Source organism: Taudactylus pleione, unplaced genomic scaffold (genome assembly GCF_031769625.1).
Source record: "Taudactylus pleione unplaced genomic scaffold, aTauple2 ptg000012l, whole genome shotgun sequence".
NCBI classification, from domain to species: Eukaryota; Metazoa; Chordata; class Amphibia; order Anura; family Myobatrachidae; genus Taudactylus; species Taudactylus pleione.
This window is the reverse complement of record NW_028284415.1, coordinates 205,253-228,888: the sequence shown is the minus strand read 5'-3', so window position 1 is coordinate 228,888 and position 23,636 is coordinate 205,253. Positions and strand designations below refer to the sequence as shown.

General features: G+C 44.8%; 1 long non-coding RNA gene across 1 annotated transcript in view; it reads left to right on the top strand.

The window, feature by feature from the left end:
- The first annotated feature begins 321 nt into the window (after positions 1-321).
- LOC148542375 (uncharacterized) overlaps positions 322-23,636 on the top strand; it is a 46,160-nt gene continuing 22,845 nt past the window's right edge. Inside the window, exons 1-2 of the long non-coding RNA XR_015877727.1 lie at positions 322-375; positions 7,057-7,104. This is a non-coding gene — a long non-coding RNA (uncharacterized LOC148542375). The remainder of the gene's footprint in view (positions 376-7,056; positions 7,105-23,636) is intronic.

Genomic DNA, 23,636 nt, shown 5'->3' with positions numbered 1-23,636 from the left:
TGTTCCGTCACACTGCTGCACTAGTAAGATGCATTATTATGTGTGTAACAGAAGCTAGGGATTTGTCAGATAGGGCGGGGGCAGGGCAGCCGGCAGTATACAACCATGAGCTTCATAGTATAACAATACTATGGAGCACATGATTATGTACTGATAGCTGCCCTATGCGCTCTCTGACAAACCCCTGGCTTCTGTTACACACAAGAAAATCAGACCCTCTCCCCCTGTGCACGGAGCCAGTACAGTACGGGCAGCTGCAGCATGGGAGGGGGCGTGGCCACAAGTATTGGAGGCGGGGCGTGCTCTCGGTGTGACCTGGTTGCTGAATAATGAAGAATCAGAGTTCCAGACCCAGGAGAAAATGGCTGCCACCAGGTAGGTAGGGGTGTGGGGGGAGGGGAATGCAGAGTATGGGCACTACCTGTGTGTGTGTGTAGAGGGGTATGGGCACTACCAGGTGTGTGTAGGGGGGGCATGGGCACTACCAGGTGTGTGTGTAGGGGGGGGCATGGGCACTACCAGGTGTGTGTGTAGGGGGGGGTATGGGCACTACCAGGTGTGTGTGTGTAGGGGGGGTATGGGCACTACCAGGTGTGTGTGTAGGGGGGGTATGGGCACTACCAGGTGTGTGTGTAGGGGGGGTATGGGCACTACCAGGTGTGTGTGTGTAGGGGGGGTATGGGCACTACCAGGTGTGTGTGTGTGGGCGCCATCAACTCTGGTTACACCTCTAGTGCTAGGAAAGTGAATGTAGTAATAGGTGCTGGGTGCTTATTTAGTAATAGGTGCTGGGAGAATGAATGGGTGCTGTGGGTAAATGTAATAATAGGTGCTATGTGTGAATTTAGTAATGGGTGCTGGTAAAATGAATGGGTGCTGTGGGTAAATGTAATAATAGGTGCTATGTGTGAATGTAGTAATGGGTGCTGGGAAACTTATTGGGTGCTGGGGGTAAATGTATTAATGTGTTTTATTTTTTTCTTGTGACGGTCAATGTATTTGGGTTTTTTTTCTTGAGGGGCTAATGTGCTTTTTTTCCCATGTGGGAGCCAATGTGTATGTTGTTTTTTCCTGTGATTGCTAATGTGTTATGTTTTTCCTGTCGGGGGCCAATGTTTGTTTTTTCTTATTGGGGCCAATGTGTTTTTTATTTTTTTCCATCATGCATCCCGATAATGTTCGTACAGAGAACCTGATTCAGACCAAATCGCGAACGCACAGCGCTCGCAAGCGGGTCGATGGTCCCCCACTGTGCATGCCGACTCCGGCGTGCGCATGCGCGAGTCCCGGAGCGATAGAGAAATTCTCTCGCTCCGGGACTCACTACAAAAGGGGCGGCTGTCGATGTTGATCAACAGCTCGCCCCGTTTTGTAGTCGGGGCGGGGGGGGGGGGTGTCTACACAAACGGCGGCGTTCCCGAAGGAACACCTGACATCACTCGAGATGTCAGTAGGTGGACTTCCTGCTCTATCAGAGCAGGAAGTCCACTGGGGCTTGCAGCCACGAGACCCTACCACAAGGGTCTCGTCGCAAGCCCCGATGGTCGAGACCATCACCTGGCCGCTCGCAATAGCTGTGAGTGGTCACCCACAGCTAAGCGAGCGGCCAGGAGGCCGCACAAAAAAAATAAAAAAACGCCCTGATTCACAGCGAGCGCTCTTTCAGAGCGTCCGGCTCTGTATCAGGCTCAGAGTCACAGTACAGATTCTGGCGCATGCATGAAGAAGTGTATTAAAAATGCTTTTGGCATACTGTACCTGTGTGGTTACGGGGGTTGGCTAATCAGATACAGATGTAGGTGAGTGAGGGTGTTATTAGAGTGACACAGGCATGTTGTTGATAGTAGTTGTGTACAGAGACATGAATTGACTTACGTCAACAGTGCGACTGATGGGGACCTCCCTCTTGACAAGCCCCGCCCCCTCAACAGACCCCTCCCCCATTAGGGCTGCTTCCAGAAATTTCCCGGGCTGGTTATCCATCCCAATCCGCCCCTGTCCCTCTCTCTCTCTGAGTCCTCTCCTCCCTCCCTCTCTCTCTCAATCCCTCTTTCATTCTCCCTCCCTGTCCCTTCCTCTCTTTCTCTCTCTCTTCCTCCCTCTTTTCCTCCCTCTCTCTATATCATTGTCCTTCTATCTCTCTATATATATAACCCCACACTCAATATCCTGCGTTTGCCCCTGGCAGTGCACTAGATCATGTCTGCTATGCTGCTGGGAGTTATTTCACAGCAGTGTCACAGACATGACGTAGTATGCTGCAACCTTGCTGGTCAGTGGAGAGTCCTGAGACAAGGTAAGGGACATACAGCATACTTGCCTACTTTTGGAAACCACTTTGAGGGAGATTGTAGAAAGCGACATGCATAGCACGTCACGCAGTTTTGGGGGCGTGGTCTGCTCCACCCAAAGGGCGTGTCTAACTCCACCTATGGGTGTATACTTTCCTATTTCCTGTAATCTGATACCCTAGCTCCCCCACTGACATTAATATCTGTCTCACACACACACACACACACACACACACATTACTAGATCTCACTACATACACACACATTACCAGATCTCATTACATGCACACACACACACACACACTACCAGATCTCACTATATATACACACACACACACACACACATTAGTAGATCTCACTACATACACACACATTACCAGATCTCATTACATGCGCACACACACACACACACACACACACACACACACACACACACACACACACACACTACCAGATCTCACTACATACACACACACACATTAGTAGATCTCACTACATACACACAAACATTACCAGATCTCATTACATGCACACACACACACACACATTACTAGATCTCACTACATACACACACACTACCAGATCTCACTACACACACACATTACTAGATCTCACTACATACACACACACTACCAGATCTCACTACATGCACACACAATTACCAGATCTCACTACACACACACACACACACAATTACCAGATCTCACTACATACACACACACAATTACCAGATCTCACTACATACACACACACACACACACACACACACACACACACACACACACACACACACACACACACACACACACACACAATTACCAGATCTCACTACATACACACATTACTAGATCTCACTACACACACACACACACATTACCAGAACTCACCACACACACACACTTACATGAGTAGATATAGGGAGTAGGGACTGACCTGCTGCTGCTGCTGCCGGGAACTGCTGGGAGAGCAGAAGGACCCGGAGGAAGACCCCATCAGCTGCCGGCTGCCCAGAGTAGTGCCCGCTGACAAGAAGACTGCTAAGGAGCCTGCTGCCAGGACCAGAGGGAAGGAGCCAGCGTCGCAGAGGACTTCATGCTGCTGCTGACGCCCATAAATAGGAAGGCCCCGCCGAGGAGACTGGAGGGACAGCCTGAAAGCCGCAGGCAGAAGAAGGGCCAGCCCCTGAAGAGGACCAAGAGGACCCTAAAAGGACCAGCACCACCTTGCATGTGGGTAGAAGGGGCCACCACTGTCGCGTCTCCTGCTGAAGCCTCCGTCAGAGAGGTACTGTGTAAATAGACGGTCACCGCTGTCCATAACCCCGCGGTGGCCGGCCTTCACGTCACACGTTGTGAGCGACGTCTCCATTTGTAGGCTCCGCCCGTTGCGCAAGCGCAGTGCTAATTTTAAAGGGGTCGATAGAAAAACCGGGAGTAGTGGCAATGTTTGCGGGACAGCGGGAGCCTGAGGTGAAAATCGGGAGGCTCCCGCTAAAAGCGGGAGGGTAGGCATGTATGACATACAGTAGTAGTCACTGTGTGAGTCTGTGCAATTTTATTGATGGGCAACCCACAAATTAATTACCCCGGGCCCCCACAAGCCTTAATCTGGTGCTGCCTGGCTGTGTACTTACTTTATAGATTATATGTTTTTCCTCCATTAATGCAGGAGTTGGAGTTGGCAAATCTGCAATGGATAATAATGTACATTTACACTTTTATGCCAAGAAACATTCAGTTTGAGTCACTGGCAGAAAAAAATTAGATCAATTATATACCTCCCAACATTTCATTCTGGGCAGGAGGAAATAGAGGGCTTGGCCTATCAACAAGGGGCATTGTGTATATGGATGACACGCACAGGTAGCGCAAACCAAGATATTTCCCCAGCCCAGGACTCCACAATACTTATGCATTAAGGCAGAAGTTCCCAAACTGTGCCATTACAGTCCGGGAATTAAGGATATTCATGCTTGAGCACAGGTGATTTAATTAGCACCTCAATCAATTTGATTTAACCATCTGGGCTCAAGCATGGATATCCTTCAAACCTGATCTGTAATGGCAGAGTTTGGGAACCTCTGCATTAAAGGACACCTTTGCAATAGAAATACCAACCTGCTTTAATTTTGAGTTACATTGTAGCAGGGTGGAAATCTCCCAAATTTGAATAAAGGGTTCATTTTCTGTGCTTCAGGAAAGAACCACACCCTTTCTTCAATTAAGAGGAGTTTAGGTATATAAACCTGGTTGTGTGGGGTATTCAGGTGGGAGAGATAGGAGGGAGTGTATCGTTGGCAGTGTACAGTGATGAACAGTCTGGTAATTACATTACAGTATGTACCTCCCTTCCTCTAACTTGCAGATGGGTCAAAACCATGAGCCCTACACTCAGAGCTATTTTTGTTAATGTTGTCAGAATTTTATATAGGGCTAATGCAATCCAGTGACCCAGGGATATATTTATTAAAGTGTGGGTTTATAGAAGTGGTGGTGTTGCCCATAGCAACCAATCCCTTCTAGTAGATATGGGTACACACTAGATGATTTTTTAAACGATTTGACGATTTCCGACGGATCAGAACGACAAATCGTCCAGTGTATACGCACTATGGGCCTGATTCAGAGGTGGACGGTAATGCATACGCAACTGCATACTCTTACGGATCGCAGTAGCTAAAATGTGCTAATGCATCAGCCAGCAGATTTTGTAATGAGACGCCCACTGGAGCCCTCGTAGTTGCCCGCAACTGTGTACACAAACTCAGCATTGTACGCAGATCTTCAAAACATCGACAGCTCGAGTAAGTCTATGGTCACTCAGGATAGCTGTGGTAATTGAGATGCTGGAGGGTCATTCTGTGCATGCGCGATCACAGACTCTGGTTAGTACACGCCAAGGAAACGGACCCGATACATCTGCGTTTTGGACGGAACTCCCCATAATTACTCACATAACGGTCTCTTCTTGTCAATCAATTGCGAGTGGATCCTCACAACGTGCACAATCGCAATTCATCTGCAGCACGTGTGGAATGCGGCTGAGATGCATGCACAGTCCACTGATAATGGCTCAACTGCATGAACATTGGAACAGTGTTCAGCTCTGAATCAGGTCCTATACGCGCTCAGGCAAAGTCATCCATCGCATCTTCAGCTCTTCCGTACATGCTGCTCAATCTGAAGATCTGACTGACGACCCCATGCATTTTATGCCGCGGGAGATCAGCATATTGTGCGGTCGTACACCAGATTGTGTGGTGTGTACAGACTACACAATATGTTGTTCCGCTGGCTGAGTACACGTCGTCGTCTAGTGTGTACCCAGCTTAAGAAACAGTGGGATTCATAGAGACAGGTTTAATTAGCTGTGAGTTTTGTACTGTTATTTCTCGAGAAAGAGGAATATCTTGTGCAATTCAATTAAAATAGCAAGTGACGTGCATCACGCTGGTATAACACATCCATTCTGCAATGTGTGAACTATGGGCCTGATTCAGAGCCGGACGCTCTGACCAGAGCGCTCGCTCTGAATCAGGGCCCTCCTCCATTAAAATGGACCACCCACAGCATATACGAGCGTCCAAAAAGATGGTCGCGATGGTCTTGACCATCGCGACCATCGGACTTGAGACGGAAACCCTGCGGTAGGGTTTCCCAGCCACAAGCCCTGGAGTGATTTGGGCTCTATCAGAGCCAAAATCACTCCCACTGACATCACTAGTGATGTCAGTGGGGCCGGCTGCAGATGGTAGGCGTTCCCATGGGAACGCCTCCGTCTGGCAGGCACACCCCCGGCACGCCCACCAAAGGGGGCGTGCTGTCAGTCACCTTCGACAGCACGCCCCCTTTGATGCGAGACCCGGAGCGACAGCTTGGCTGTCGCAGTCTGGGTCTTGCGCATGCGCACGACGGAGCTCCCTCCGTCGTGCGCATGTGCAGTGGGGAACATCGACCCACTTGCGAGCGTACTGCCGCTTGCGAGTGGGTCTGAATGACCCCCTATATGAAGTGCATGAAAGAGATGGGACATACACCTGAAGGGAAGCAATCGGGAAGCCGACTGCCTAAATACCGGCAGCCGGCTTCCCGACTGTCATATCCCGGCAAGGGTGAAATGCCGGGCGTCTAGATGTAGACACCCGCATTTCCCCGACGCCGGGAGACCGGCGCCCGGTATCCCGATCGTAGTGATGCCGGGCGCCGCGAGCGGACAGCCGCGGGGGGGAGGGTTAGGTTTAGGGCTTCCGGTGGGGACTTAGGGTTAGGAACCCCCCCGGAGGGTTAGGGTTAGGCTAGGGGGAGGGAGGGTTAGGGTTAGGCACCCCCGGGGGGGACTTAGGGTTAGGCACCCCCCCCGGGGGACTTAGGTTTAGGCAGCTGGGAAGGGGGTGGTTAGGGTTAGGCACTTGGGGGGCAAGTTAGGGTTAGGCACCCCTAAGGAGGGTTAGGGGGGTTAGGTTAGGTTAGTAGATACTCACCTATCCACGATCGGGATTTACAGCGCTGTCGGGCTTCCGCTGCTTCTAACTCTGCTCTTGTCGGGCTGCCGCTGACGGGAATCGAACCGCCAGCCATGCGGCCGACGGTATATCATACCCATTCCATACGTATATATGTATAGGCCTCTAAGGATGAGTTACATCCATAACACACATCTGGGGTCCTCAGACCCTCTTCTTACTACATGGTCTATATACAGAACTTTCTCCCTTCCTCTTCCTCACTTCTTTCTTCTCCAAGTGATAGTTTTTTGTTTTTTGCAGAAAACCAAAGAAATTCTCAAGAAAATGGTGGGGAGCTAAATTTCAAAAGTGAGTAATAAACAGGATATAATCCCTTTTTATGTCAAATTAAAGTGTGTTCCACATAGGGGGTGTGGCCTATGGTAATTAGGCCACGCCCCCAATTCCGCGCGCAATGAGAGGGCGCCATATGATGGGCCGGCACAGGGTGCTCTGACCCCTGGAGCCAGCCCTGAATACCAATTATTATTCAAAGGTGACAAATTTCCATCGTCACTCATGTTCTCCAACATAACCTACTCCAAGCCACCCTCAGTTCCCAGCATATAAGCAGTGAGGCCCCAATCGTATTTCACTGCACATGAAGCTGTGAGGAGAGAGAGAGACAATGAGGAAACTAAAGGTGGGTACACCCATACACTTGATGCAGGGACCCATCGGTGACTGACATCTCCACAAGATGGGCAGCTCCAGGATCAAGTGGGATCAAAATCTGTGATCGCCTGGCAGAGCGAGGTAATCCGGTCACAATTACCTTCTATACATGCAAAATATATCATTAAATAAGTAAAGATTTTCCTTTATTACTTATGAAATATTGTTGTATGACCTTTTATGTACTAACCGCTTAAGTTACATGGTCGCATGGGATGCAAACTGAGCCAACTGTGCTTCAGCTGACAAGGTGTGACCACCACGCCCGCTGTGTTTTGAAGAGGAAATCCATTCTACACATGTGCAGAACGGATCTCCTCTGACTCCCCGTACTCTCCTGCGGACCCAGCAATTTCTGACCAGTTTTGCCAGAAAACAAAATCTTAATTTAAGTAGTTAAATTAATCATAGTAGTACAATAATTAAGGTAACTTTGAGGGGTGCATTTAGTACAAGTGACATCAATTTGAAGAAAAAAGCGATCATGGTAATTTGCTCAACTAAAGAGCAAGGCATAGACCTTTAGGTGCACAGTTTTGATGTGATCACAACATGCATTGTCCTGGGACAAAAATATTAAACATTTTAATGGTTGCATACACCTTGACAAGCATAATAAACCTATACTTTCCATATACATCGAGTTCCAGGGAACAATTAGCACTAATGCTCTAAGAGTTGTACACAAAACCCACTAACATATATATCATCCTTGTTTATTTATTAAATATACTGTACAGATAATTACTATGTGCCAACGGTCTACTTTATACTCCTAGGGGTAGATTTACTAAAGCTACTAAAAATGAAAAGTAGTGGTGCTTGTCTATAGCAACCAATCAGATTCTGTCTATCATTTTCGAGGATGCAATAGAGAAATGATAGCTACAATCTGATTGGGAGTTATAGGTAACACCACCACTTTTCATTTTTAGAAGCTTTAGTAAATCTATCCCTAGTCCATACTTTTGCATGATCCTTATTATAAGAGCTGGCACACCAAGCAAGGCTACACCTACATCAAGCTGGAGGAAAAACGTGAGTTTGTGATATGGATACATACCCAAACTCTACTTTATGGTTTCTCACTATTTCCGTAAATCTGAAATGTAAAAAGTTACAAAAAGATGACTAATATTGTATGCTTGCCAGCAAAATACATTCAGCAATACATTTTTCTATTGGACAGGTGAACCTGACTCTAGTCAAATGGCCCTTAAATCAGGGGCAATGTCAAGGTCAACTATAGTATGGTATTCCTATACATAAAGTAGTGATGCATAATACAAAATACATATTAATCTATAGCAGGGGTTCCCAACCATGATCCTCAAGGCACGCTAACAGTCCAGGTTTTAGGGATAGCCTTACTTGAGCACAAGTGACTTAATTAGTACCTCAGTTATTTTGATTGAACCATCTGTGCACAATCATGGATATCACTAAAACAAGAACTGTTAGTGTCCCTTGAGGACTGAGGTTGGGAATCACTGATCTATAGTGTTCGGGGCAGAGGGAGTTAGGGTATTGTAATATAGTAACACCCCCCCATCATGACATGGCCACACCAATGTCCCTATTCATGGATATAGAATGCTGGGACATATGCTAACTGTGTGGAGTTTATATATTCTTCCCATGCTTTTGTGGGTGTCCTCTGGATACTCAGGTTTGCTTCCACAATCCAAATATATACTGGTAGGTTAATTGGCTCCCAACAAAAATTAACCCTAGTGTATATATGAATGTGCATGTGGTATGGAATATAGATTGTAAGCTCCACTGATGCAGGGACTGATGTGAATGGTAAAATATTCTCTGAAAAGTGTTGTGGAATATGTGTGCATTATACAAATAACTGTTAATAATAAATAAATAAATAAAATATGATCTTAGTAACTAAAATACCTGCCATAATTATATAAATGTCAACATGAATTTAATAGTAATGTCTTGTATGTTTAAGTTAGTTATAGACAGGGGGAAGAACCCAGAGAAACCCTCTAGTAATGTCACATTGTGTCACTGACAGCTGAAAACAGAACTGATCCAATATTTTAGGCATCCACCACTAACATTATGGGTGTTCAGCTTGTGGTTAAGTCCTGTCCATATTAGTTTTACATATTGTGCCTTATTCAGTCCCCCAGCACTGAAATGTAGATTCTCCATTTAGAAAAGAGAATCCCATAAGCAATAACTGATCGGCAATGTTTCCACCATTAATACCGGCGTTCAGTGTTCTTGCTGATTCTGGAATATGATGTGGAGCTACAAAGGCAAATCCAGCTAAGCCAGATGTATAATAAACTGTAATGTATCATGGTTATCACTGATCTTCTGAAAAAGTTCATAAAAATAAAATAAATAAATGAAATATGCTCCAAGGAAAAAAATTGTATATAAAAACTTCATGAGATTATTTGGTGGACTTTCACGAGAAAGATAAATGTACAAGTAGAATAATATATTTACGTATCATCTGGATCAGAATCTGAATCTGAAAAACAAAATACATGTCATTAGTTATGTTAGCTGTTATAAAGTAGCATAACAATAGTATACAGCACAGTACAACAGTGTATGCCAACCAGTGCAGAAACACCTTTCAACACAGGTGTGAGGATATGGGGTTCTCTCAATCACCCAGACACCGAGCAGATGAAACCAACGTGATGGTTTATTTTTCCACAGCACACAGAAATAGATAATATGTCAGGACAAGCAGTAAATCCAGTGAACGGGCAATAAACAGGTAGCAGTCCAGACAGAGGCAGTCCCAGTAGAGTATAATGTCCCAGAACAATTCCACGAAATAGCTAGAGACCCTCAGTCCCCACAGTAGAAACTATCACTGATCACGCAGCAGTGCATAGCGTATGTCCACTCAATCGCTTCCAGGACCCCACACGTAGAAACTATCAGAGATCACACAGCAGTGATAGTCCCTGGGTACAATCAAGCATTTCCAGGACCCCATACAGTAGAAGCTAATCACAGAACACACAGCAATGAATAGCGTATAGGTCCTTGCAGAATTTCCAAGTATAAATCCACAGAACTGGTGATGCGTTCCACTAGCACCTTGGCAGAGCGAGGCCTCTTAGCCAAAGTCAGCGACTAACATGTGGAGTTGCCTTCAGTGACCTGTTTTAACATCTTCCAATTTCCCACGATATTGTGACCTCCCAGGGGGGGGTTGCACCGTTTCCTGATTGGTGCGCGTCCCTTATGCTGTCACTTTCTCCTACCTCCTCTGGGTATTACTTCCCTGACGAACACATGCTGGGATGGTTCCGTTCAGTCTACCAGGTTCACGTGAAGCACAAAACAGGCAAATGGAAGGAGGAGTAAATCCTGAGCGTCCCCTGGGGAGGTGGGAATTAACTTAGAGGGTCTTTTGTTTTGGGAGGTGTCACCTTGCTCTAACACAGACATATGGACCAGGCTAACATCAAGGCTTATCCAGTATTAAACATTTCAATAACTTACATTATTACAGTACATAATAGACATGCTAATGAAAATGTGTGTCCTGAGAATGATCACACATACACTAGGAGACGGGAAGTTGAACACAAAAGGACTAAAAAGTAAATTGATCTCTGCAAGGACTGAGATGCTGCCAGTACATTTGTAACACACATCTCATGTCCTCACATTCCTCTTCCACTTTTTAGGCCTTGTTCCCTGGGGGGATCCAGAGCCACTACTGACTGGGCGAGGTGGGGTGCAGGGTAAAGCATCTTGCGGGTGAGTGTGCCACCAGTGTCCCACAGAGTAATGTAACATAAGACCCAGGATGTAAGAAGCAGCCTAGTTAGACCATCCGCAAGTACAAAATTACAATATAACATGTCCCCTTTTTCCACCAGAGGATTTAGCAATTCCCCCAAGTCAGACGTTCGGTGTTCCCCCTTCACATTATCACACCCCTTTCCCCAAATCATACTAATCGGGCATCCTAACACCCTCACTTCTGGAACACAGGGGCAGTGGGTACCTTCCCCCTCACCACCTTGTACAAGTAACGGTTGCCCAGGGGCAGGCAAATATTGGGTCTCTTTACATGGCACTTCTGTGGCAGTGTCCATTCCTTCCTCCCCCAAACACCAACTGGGGGGCTGACAACTTTCAGTGCAACATGTGGGCTCCTCACGGCTCGGGCCCCAGGATGAACCTTGTATATGGAACAATGCAGTTAGTGGCTGCAGGGGAGCCACCAGGACAGGCTGGTCCTGTCCCAGCCCTCCCCCCTCAAAAGCCAGAGTCTCACCTGGAACTTCTTCTGGACTGTCCTCCTCCTTGGTAACTCTCTCTTCTAGCCCGGTCGGCTGGATAACTGGTTGGGTACCACACCAGGTTTTAACCGCTGAACACTCCAAAATTATCTCCACAAATGCCTCGTGTTCTGTGAGATGCAGGGGGCCGGGTGGTGCAGTGCCTTCTCCCTGGGGTGGGAGAAGGGGTTGCAAGCGCTGTCTCCTGACATCCACCTGGTCTGTATTTGCTGGAATCTTACTAAGGGCAGGCAAATCCCCTGGCACATAGTTACAGTCCACACCACTGTCCGAGTTATTACAGGGTGATAACAAATCCTCTTCTGATTTATGATCTGATGTTAGGTTAACAGTCTTTGCTACCCATGTTCCATTTAAATCACAGGGTACGTACCAACATTTTGCCTGCAATTCCTCAGTTTCCAAATAGGGGATCGGGTACAATCCTTCATATCCTTCAGGGGGAGTTAGGATAGCAGGACATACACAGGGCATTTTCTCCTCAGCCTCCCCCGATGAAATAAAAGTCTGCCATTGCCAGTTCATCATGATGGGCCTCTCCCAGCTGAGTATGCTGAACCGCCTGGACCACGATGCCATCTGCGACTGGTATGCTTGTGGTTGGGAAGTGAGATGATACTCCCCCAACCTTGGTGATCTCCTCTCGGACACCGTCCTCATAGATCCTCTGGCAGCTGGTTAATAGGTCTCCATCTTCCACCTCAGCAAAAGGGAAGGTGTAATGCGACTCCACCTCGGGTGCCTGTATTATGGGCACTGCTTCCTTCACTTGGACGCTAGCCTCTTCCAGTATAGTACACTGGGCAGCCGTGTCCTTTGGGAGTGGGAGAAGCTGTTGCAGGCGCTGCCTTTCCGCATCCACCCTGCAACACTGGTCCCGCCAGCCTGGGATATCCAGGAGACCACGATTTGAGGCCTCTTCCTCTGCCACAACAAAGCACGACTCCAGACACTCCAGCTGTTCCCCCACACTCATCGGTGGGCTGTGATCGAGTATAAATGTCCGATAATCAGTGAACGCTTTGGTGGGGTCCCCCTCGTCCTGGAGTATACACTGGAGGATTTCCCTGCGCGTGCTGAATTGGCCAGGGATGCCCCGCAGCTGGCATTCTGCTATCAACTCCTCCATGCACAGTTCTTCCAGAGGGCTTTGGGGCCCCCCTGACAACGACCCTGCTCCACTGGTAACAGTTAATTTTGGGACAACCCCCTCGGTTGTCTGGCCGGGTTGCAGTAGTCCTATCTTGGATCTTTCCTCTGGGTCTGTCCAGGTGGACAACTTATCCTGGACCTGCCCTTCTGTATTTGTACAGTGGCTTCCTTGTATCATTTGGGCCATTGTAGCCTTCACTTCCTCCGTGAATTCTTCAAACTCTGGTTCATCCAGCAGATTCCATGCAACTGCTTCACTTCTGCAGTGCATGAAAGCATCTCCCAGGTAACACAATTTGTCTGTTAAGCTGGATACTCTCCACCCGCTAATCATCCTCCGAGCATCATTCCAGTACGCCCATATGTACTTCATCCTTATAATAAATAATATATCCGGCTTCCTAGCCTGCCGACGTACCTCCATCCACGAGCTTCACTGCCCTGGGAGACTTGAGGCACTGACTTTCTTTCCTTGGCACCATTTTACCTGTTACAGGACTGACGACCACTCAGTTGCTGGGACCACTTTACTGCAAATTCCTTACATATGGCCTGATCCGCTCTTCTCTATTGTGAGTGACTTCACGCTTTCACTGCTCCTTGATTGATGTCTGAATGATCCCACTGTCGCTGCCGCCAAATGTGAGGATACGGGGTTCTCTCAATCACCCAGACACCGAGCAGATGAAACCAACGTGATGGTTTATTTTTCCACAGCACACAGAAATAGATAATATGTCAGAACAAGCAGTAAATCCAGTGAACGGGCAATAAACAGGTAGCAGTCCAGACAGAGGCAGTCCCAGTAGAGTATATTGTCCCAGAACAATTCCACGAAATAGCTAGAGACCCTCAGTCCCCACAGTAGAAACTATCACTGATCACGCAGCAGTGCATAGCGTATGTCCACTCAATCGCTTCCAGGACCCCACACGTAGAAACTATCAGAGATCACACAGCAGTGATAGTCCCTGGGTACAATCAAGCATTTCCAGGACCCCATACAGTAGAAGCTAATCACAGAACACACAGCAATGAATAGCGTATAGGTCCTTGCAGAATTTCCAAGTATAAATCCACAGAATTGGTGATGCGTTCCACTAGCACCTTGGCAGAGCGAGGCCTCTTAGCCAAAGTCAGCGACTAACATGTGGAGTTGCCTTCAGTGACCTGTTTTAAAATCTTCCAATTTCCCACGATATTGTGACCTCCCAGGGGGGGTTGCACCGTTTCCTGATTGGTGCGCGTCCCTTATGCTGTCACTTTCTCCTACCTCCTCTGGGTATTACTTCCCTGACGAACACCTGCTGGGATGGTTCCGTTCAGTCTACCAGGTTCACGTGAAGCACAAAACAGGCAAATGGAAGGAGGAGTAAATCCTGAGCGTCCCCTGGGGAGGTGGGAATTAACTTAGAGGGTCTTTTGTTTTGGGAGGTGTCACCTTGCTCTAACACAGACATATGGACCAGGCTAACATCAAGGCTTATCCAGTATTAAACATTTCAATAACTTACATTATTACAGTACATAATAGACATGCTAATGAAAATGTGTGTCCTGAGAATGATCACACATACACTAGGAGACGGGAAGTTGAACACAAAAGGACTAAAAAGTAAATTGATCTCTGCAAGGACTGAGATGCTGCCAGTAAATTTGTAACACACATCTCATGTCCTCACAACAGGTGACTGCAATCATACATTAGTTGGGAAGTCCAGGAGCAGAGCATTTTGTACCTAATGGAATGGGTCATGTTGGAGGGTAGGCCAGTACTGCAACTAGGGGTGTGCGAGCGGTGCCACCACACAGAGCACTGTGAGCAGCATGGCACACTGCAGCTAGAATCACTGCTTCACTGCCATGTGAGCATCCTGAAGCTGTTACAGCCCCCCCTACCCTGGATATCTGAGGATGCTCCCATCAGAGCTGTAATTACTAGGACTGCTGGCCCCACCCCTCTGCATGACATCATGCTCTCAGAGGGAGTGGCCAGCACAGGGCACAGAACAGCACTGTTACGGCCCTGATGCCAACCAGTGTGGCAGGAATATCAGTGGTAGAGTAAAGGTGTGATAGGTAAAAGGTATTTAAAGGGGAATAGCTAAAGAGATGCAATGTGGATGTCGTGTAGTAAAGACTATTTACAATGCCAACACATACCTGCCTCCAGGGAATCTCCAGCCTGTAATAGTACAAAGCAGCATGTTAGTAGAGAAACAATTATATACATACAAACATGTACAACACAGTTCAGAATTTATATTTATTATGTTACAATTATTATTAAATTACAATTACCTTAATATGTTTCCAAACCGGAAGCTGAAGGCTACAAAAGAAAATAGAGTTAGCATAACTGAGAGAGAGAGAGAGAGATTAATTTGAGGAATGGCAGGAATTGCTCTGTGTAGTACAATTAGTAATCAATGAAATATACATTATAGAAAATAGCACACTGTAGTATATCCCAAATCGCAGACATACAATCTGTAGAAGAGCTGCAATTATTTATATATTCACAGCTGCTACTATTGTAAGGCACATGAGGAGCAGCACCTGTAACATAGCACCAGGCATAGATCACTTACACTTACGCCAGGCTTGCCGACTTTCTGGCTGCCCCTTCCGGGAAGGAGCAACCAGATCGGCATGATAAGGGGGCGTGGCCAGCACAAGGAGGTGGGGCCGGCCAGACTATGATTATTTGTGGGTGGGGCCATGTGATCGCATCATTTTGGCGCCCCCGCTACACAATGCCAATACTACACACATTGTGAAACAAGGGGTGGGGCCAAAATGACGCAATTCAGCATGAATCGTGTCACTGGTCCTTTGCTGCGGGGGTTTCAAAGGTAATTGCGGGGGAATAGGAGGGGTGGGTGGCAGATAGGAGGATTGCCTGCCTTCCCGGAGGTCGGGAGCGGCACCCAATTTTCGGGAGGCTCCCGACCAAATCGGGAGGGTAGGCAAGTATGACTTACACTCTTCTCTAATACAGCAGAAACAACTCTACATCTCATACACATATGTACAAAATAATCTATAAAATACACTCAGAAAACCTAAATGTATGAATGGACAACAAAGAAAGCATCTATTAGCTTCAGTGATGCATTTGTAACCATCCAACCATAAGCTCTTCACTAATGCTGGGAACCACCTGCCCCTGTCCAACCCGATATAACATGGCTTCCTCAGACCTGTATGTATTTCTGCCCAGGTATGCATGTGTTCACAATTGGAAACCCCTACTGAGCTTGGCCTACATTAGAATGCCTCCCTTCCCTGTCCCTCCATCTGTGTAGGTGTAAATGCCTCTCCCCCATAATTTTGGGCATATCACATAAGCTACACTAGAGGAGCTGGTGTAGTGCTCACTCTGCATCAGCCCAACTGTATGTAACATAGTGACTTTTAGGCTGCATATAGAAAACTATAACACACCAGGCTCTAAGTAAGCAACAGGTCCTCATACATTATATAACTGGTCGCACAGCAAAGTTTGTAAATAAAAAAGTTGAAACCACCTTTAATTCATAGAATTGTACATACAGGTATCATCCATATAGTGGAGTAAAAAAACAAAGCAAATAAAAAAAAACAAGAATTAGGGGTCTAATAAATAAAAATACTCTCCAGTTCCATCTTATAGTTACATACAGTACCTCAGGGAACTCATGGACATGCTGCGTCTCAGCATTGCTATATTCCCAAATACTTTAAGAACAATTGTACACGCTCAGAAATTCTTCTTACACTGAAATTAAAAATAGTTGTTATAGAAAAGTAAAAGCAATAATTGTATTAGGAATGCTCCTTGTTAGCAATAACTCCCATTCTAATTGTTCCTACTGTGTCAAGGCCGATTTCATAGGTGGATTAAGAAATGTAATGTAATGGGACTCATTTACATAGCACCAATCAGCTGAGTTGCTGGATAAAATCCACTTTGGATGTGCTGTGCGACTTATTTCCACTGAAGTGCATGGGTTTAGGGAACACATTGGTGGAGGAACAGGAGCACTGGCCCATAGAGGGAGCTGGCCAGAGAGAGATGTTCCTTGTACAGTACGGAGTAGACACAAAGCTGCATCATGGTTTTAGGAGCAATGCAAAGAAAATGTTACATTTTGTAGGATGAGATTATTGCATGAGATAAATGGGAACATCTAGCACCTTCCAGCTACACTTCAGTAGAATAGCACATAACAAGATGCATTGTGTCCAATGTATTATAAACCTTCATAAGCCTTAGAGAGAGATAAAGTGGAAAGAGTACCAACCAATCTGCTCCTAACTGTCATTTTTCAAACACAGCCTGTTACATGGCAGTTAGGAGCTGATTGACTGGTACATTATCTCTGTTGACTTTATTACCATCCTAGGCTTAATAAATAGACCTTTACAGCCTATAAAGTGACAGGAGCTTATTGGCTGGTACTTTTTTTCCATTCACTTTATCTCCATGTAAGGCTTAGTAAATAGACCACTTTTTCTGTATCCACTTTATCTCTCGCCATGGTATAGGGTTTTAATTCTGAGTAATTTAAACATATTAAAATATGAATACTTTTAGGACAGCTATTAAATTATAAGATCATAACAAATGAAAATATACAGCATAACATAGTATTGTATAACCTAATGACTTTGGGCAAATCTATTAGAGTAATAATTTACTAACAGTAAGTATTTTAGAATGTAAGCTCTCACAAGCAGGGCCCTCATCCCTCATGTGCTTCTCCTACCCTTACTTATACTATTATGTACTCCCAACTCCCAGCAATGACACCTAACATTTGGTTGTGGACGCCCTGCTGCTTATGTAAGTGTCATGATCACTAATGCAGCAATGTTTATAAATCATGTACTTGTCCTGCATTGTTCTGTACTGTTAATACCTGTTTTCTTGTGTGCTTATCTGTTTATATACTTTGTACAACCATACTATAAGGGAAAGTTTACATACAAGTATCATGTATCTGTGTAGTTCTGGGAATTGATGGCCTGTGCAGACCTGAGGGGGTGAGAACACTACTTAGCCTATTTTATTATTCAACTACAGCTGTACCTAAAATGGTGCATAGATAATCACCCCATAAGAATATTTCTTCCAGTGTTCTTATTCTTACACAGAAAAACTTCTTTTTCCTCTCTCCTTGCAGTAGGTTCAAACTCCACTTTAATTTTCATATACTGAATACCAGAAAAAGAGTCCAATGATAACTCAAAGGAAACGAGAACAAGGACAAATAGTGTAATATTGTCTTAAAGCCAATAAAGATCTATTTAAACATTTTGAACTCACATTTATATAAAAGTATATTCAGTATTCAGTGTATGAACATTAAAGTGGAGTTTGAACCTACTGCAAGGAGAGAGGAAAAATAAGTTTTTCTGTGTAAGAACACTGGAAGCAATATTCTTATGGTGTGATTATATATGCACCATTTTGGGACACTATTTATTATGCACTATTGTTATTTAGGAGTTTGGTGAAGGCTTCTTTGTGTCACAAGGGCAGCTATCGATAAGAGTTTGCACACTCACGATCATACATATTATTTTTATAAAGCTGTACCTGGTTTATACTATATGCCAACAGTCTTAGCAACATAGAGATTTCTAGATCTTGTACTCTGGTTTATGCCACAACAGATATGAGGTCGGATGAGGTTAGTCTGCAGGTTTTTTATGATTGCTATTTAAAATCATTGGTGGGGTAGACATGACTAAAATATGTCACATATAGATTTAGTTAGTGGCTGCAGCAGCACAAATATTAGGGATGCCCAAGAACCCACAGTACCATAGAGCTGACATACTGTATATGTACCAGCAACACTGTCATATAAGCTCTGGAGCAGAAAAAAATGTACTAGAAAAAATGGGTTGTGCTGGAAACTGATCTCTTTATCACAGCTTAGTGAGCGGCCAGGAGGCTGGATTTTAAAGAGGAAGCGGCCGCCCTCTTTCAGAGCGAGCGCTCGCATTTTGTGAGCGGCTATGAATGAGGTCCTCTGTGCACTAGAGTGTGCCCAGAGTCTATTGCGCATGCACAAATCGTGGCAGCCATTTTCCCGGTGATTTCCTCACTGCGCATGCACCTGGGGGCCTGTGTGCACTCCACATCCTGCACCCATTATAGATATGCCCCTCTTCCCTTCCCTATCACATAAATACACACTAGGGCAGTTGTTCCCAAACTCGGTACGCAGCACCCTTAGCTGCCTCGGGGCACTTGGGATGGTGGTCCAGAACCAATCAAATTATTTATGATCAATGTGATATGCAAAAATGTCATTGGAAGCCACCGGCACTATTTTTGCCTATCATAAAATATGTGACTAACAGAGAACAACTCTGTCCACCACCATATAACTGAACCTAAGGATGACAGGTAAGAACATTTTATTTAATTTAATAATTTTTGCTAAAGAATTTTGGCCTAGGGGTGCCATGAAAAACATGCTGATTCTCCAGGGTGCCATTATTGAAAAAAGTTTGGGAACCACTGCACTAGGGTTAATTGGACTATGAGATTAAATCGGAGCACACGCACGTAAACACAGGGAGAATATACAAATTCGAACCCGAATCAAACCCACAACCTCAATATTGTGAGGCAATAATGCTAGCCATTATGCTGTCTGTGCTGCCCCACATTTTATTTTCTGAAATTATTTGCATATATAATGTGTGTCATTTTTATTAATATTTTTTGTACCTAAACTTTGAAAATATTTTTTGGTTTAAACACATTAGGGTTGGATTCAATTAGGTGCAAAATCGGCTGATTTTATAATCGGCGATAAAATCAGCCAATTTCGCACCTAGGGTCCGATTCAGACCCCGTCAAAATGAGATTGAACGCTGTGCGTTGTGCGTCTACGTGTTTGTGGAGTACACCATGGTACGTGCTTTGCGGGGTTGTTCATATTATGTTTTAGTAAATGTATGTATTTATTTAATGAGGACTTTTAACCTGGGGCAGTGGCAGATGCACAACACTAATAATCATAACATAGTATAGCGCCATACACGAAGGTATCGTAGGTGCCTCAAGATAGCGTCATGTGGACAATGCATATTGGCGTCGTGCAGATATTAATTTTACAATTTAGGTCTCAGCCAATTATCCAGCTTTGACAGTCCACCCTTTGATAGCAAACAATACGCTATCACACTCTGATCTTAAAGTTCATTTAGGCTTACACTATGACATATTATTTAATGTTATATTATGGGATGGCACAAGGTGGTTCTTAAACCATCAATAATGTGTCTCTAAGAGGGACATAAAACTACCCTTATACGCACACCGCGGATCTTGGGAGATCATGGGAAAGATGTGGGAATGCATCTAAGATATAACGGAAGTTTTGAAAGGGATAGGGACTTACATTATTTAGGATGTTTACAACAACATTTAATAATACATTTCATGCATCACTAAATCAATACATCATTTGATGGTACATTCTAGTTCAGGGTTGTAATACAGTTCTTCATTTACCTCAATATTCATATTGTTACTACTGACCACCATCATAATTTCATTCCTTCGGTTTACCTTATTTTTAAATTTTCCACATTTCAACACAGCAGGAACACATTTGACACATAAGCCAATTACTATGATGACAACCAATATGAGGATCAGGAGTTTACCTATACTAACAACCATTTCCTGGACCCACTCTCCTAGACCGGAGAACCATTTCACTGGGTTCAACCAAGAAACCCATTATTCTACCTTTTCCTCTATTTCAGCCACTGAAGCATTATGGTTATTCCGAACTTCCCATTTTAGCTACAGAATTTCGTCCATCTTTCGGTCTATCACCTCCTTGGGGTCACTAGTATCGTTTGTGATGTATGTGCAACACTTTACACCAAATTGGGTGGCCAAAGTCACACAGTACCCTCCAGTGACAACTGTTAAATAATTTAATACTAATCTGTGTTGCACAAGTTCTTTCTTGTAGGCTTGTAACTCCTTACCTGTGTACCTAAAAGTGTCATCATACATCTCGGTGATATTATCTATTAATTTAGCAAGATCTTGAATATATCTGAAATTTAGAGTACACCGAGCAATCCTGGTGGGATCCAATGCTACTAAAACTTGAAAGCCAGTTGTTTCATTAATCAACTGTGTGGCTTTATGTACATCACCAGGTATAATATTTCTTTTGTCTCTGTGTTCATACTGTGTGTGAATATATGGTGATGGTGTGTTTTTATGAATACCAAGCATTTCACCATGTGTAAGGGTCATAACCTCTGGGAGTACTCTTCCAAGGTAACACAAACCTTCTTAACTCATAGAGAGCCACTTATACGCTTTTCTTCCACATATAAAATATACATCATCGGGGAGTACATAAGGAATAGAATTCATCATAATCATCCAACACATTTTCCTAACAAATGATCCTATCTCAGGTTCTCTCATCTGGCTAACACACGTTTCTGGTTGTATAACCCTGGCACAGTACCCTTCTGGTATTCTACCAACCATTTCTTTGATATCACTTAGTGTATACCGATACCGGAAGTGTTTCCCACTTAACCTAATTGTGCGTAAAAGTTCAAAATTTATAGGCTCATTATCAGCTCTTAGTGAGAAAGTCATCTTCTGGTTATTCCCAGTCACCTCCCAACTTCCTGGTTTATTGAAGTTGGTGATGTTCAAACACAAAAGTGATCTATCCACTTGTTACTGGTGGAGTTTAAAATGGGGTGGTTTGGACATAAGAAATTTTCCATCCAGCGTCTTCCCTTGTTACCTCAGAGTAATTTAATGGAAATTGCACTAACCCTACATTATGCTGTCCCTGAGGTACATGAGAACACAGCCAACAGTTCAGTTTGGTTTAAAACTTTGCCCACTATAGTATAATAATCTTCTAAAGGATACCCACCCCAATACTGGTTATACTTAGGTTGGCACTGTTGGGTACATTTCTCATCAACTAGGGGCCCACAAAACTCACAAATACAATATTCCTCAGATGATAAGCCTTCACACTGCCTCCGAGTTTCCAGGCTAACAGATCTTTTAGCAATTACTGTACTGCGTTTGATCAGATACTCCCCCGATTGGTTTAGCACTCCTTCTCCTAACTCCACTCCATCGATATCACCATCAGCTCACCTCTCCGTCATCTGTCCTCTGTCAAAGAAACCAGAAATCCTGAAACAAACTAGGATGATGAAAACTCTGGAAGAAGACACAAACATGACCCCAGCACACCACTCCATTGCAGAAACAGTGATCTACAAATTTCTTTAGCTCAGGTGTCTCACTGCAACTTTTAACCCTCCCAGAACAGGCTCGCAATTGACAGGTGTACATTATCTGCCTCGACTCCACCTTGTCTCTTCACCGGTTGGTTGACCTTCTTAGAGTGAGTGGAATGGACCCAGGTATCTCTCTCTGCCACTTTCAAGGAAGTTGTACTCGTCAGCAACACTTGGAACGAACCTTCCCACCGGTCTGGCAAACAACCTGAATGCAAGAAATTTCTGATCATAACAAATTCTCCAGGTTCAACATCATGACAGTTTGTTTCTGGCATATTATGTGACAACAATTTCAGTTTCTGCTGTTGCTGCTTTAGCTGTTTACTCATTGTGATAAGATACCTTACAGTAACCTCGTTGTTACTTTTCAAATCTTCCTGCAGACTTATAATCAAATGAGGTTGTCTACCAAACAGTATTTCAAAGGGGGGACAGATTGAGATGGGGTCTAGGAGTTGTCCTGATGCTATGAAGGACAAGTGGTAGTGCTCTGGCCACCCCAGTCCAGTCTCTGCCATGATCTTACTTAATTTATTTTTAGTAGTACCGTTCATCCTCTCCACCTTTGCACTGGCTTGCGGTTGGTAAGAGGTGTGAAGTCTACTATTAATACCCATCAACTTACACAAGTTTTGGAAGACATCACCTGTGAAATGAGTACCCCTATCACTTTCAATAATTCTAGGGATACTGTATCTGCATACAAACTCCTGAACAATATTCTTAGTAGTAAACGCAGCAGTATTAGTGGCAGCTGGATATGCCTCAACCCAATTAGAAAACACGTCTGTGCACATTAATACATACTTGAGATTCCTGCAGGGTGGTAATTGGATGAAATCAATTTGTATTACCTGTCGGGGGAATGTGGGATGGCTTTGTAGGGATTATTTTCCCAATATTTTTCCTCAAGCAGGTCAAACAGGACATTGCTCTCTTTTCCGCTTGAGAAGAAACACCCAGTGCGCACCAGTACGCTCTCGCCAACTTTCACATACCTTGCTTTCCCAAGTGAGTCAGACCGTGTGCTGCCTCAGCCAGGCTTGGGTAATATGCCTTGGGAGCCACTGGCTTACCTTGTCCATCCCTCCAGAGTCCAGAGGACTCTTGCCCACATCCCTTGGACCTCCTGACTGCCTTTTCCTGAATGGAACACAAATTTTGCATCTCAATTTCTGCATATCAATTGTTTGAAACATCATTTGGTTAATTGGCATGTTCACTCTTAACCCTGCTGCCCATTTGGCAGCTTCATATGCCCTGTTATTGCCCAGTAACACTGGATTGTCCTCATATGTATGGGCTTTACACTTAATGATGGCCACTGCCTTAGGCAGTTGGATCGCTGTCAATAGTCCTTTTATATGTTTGGAAAGTGCGACTGGTGTGCATGCTGCTGTC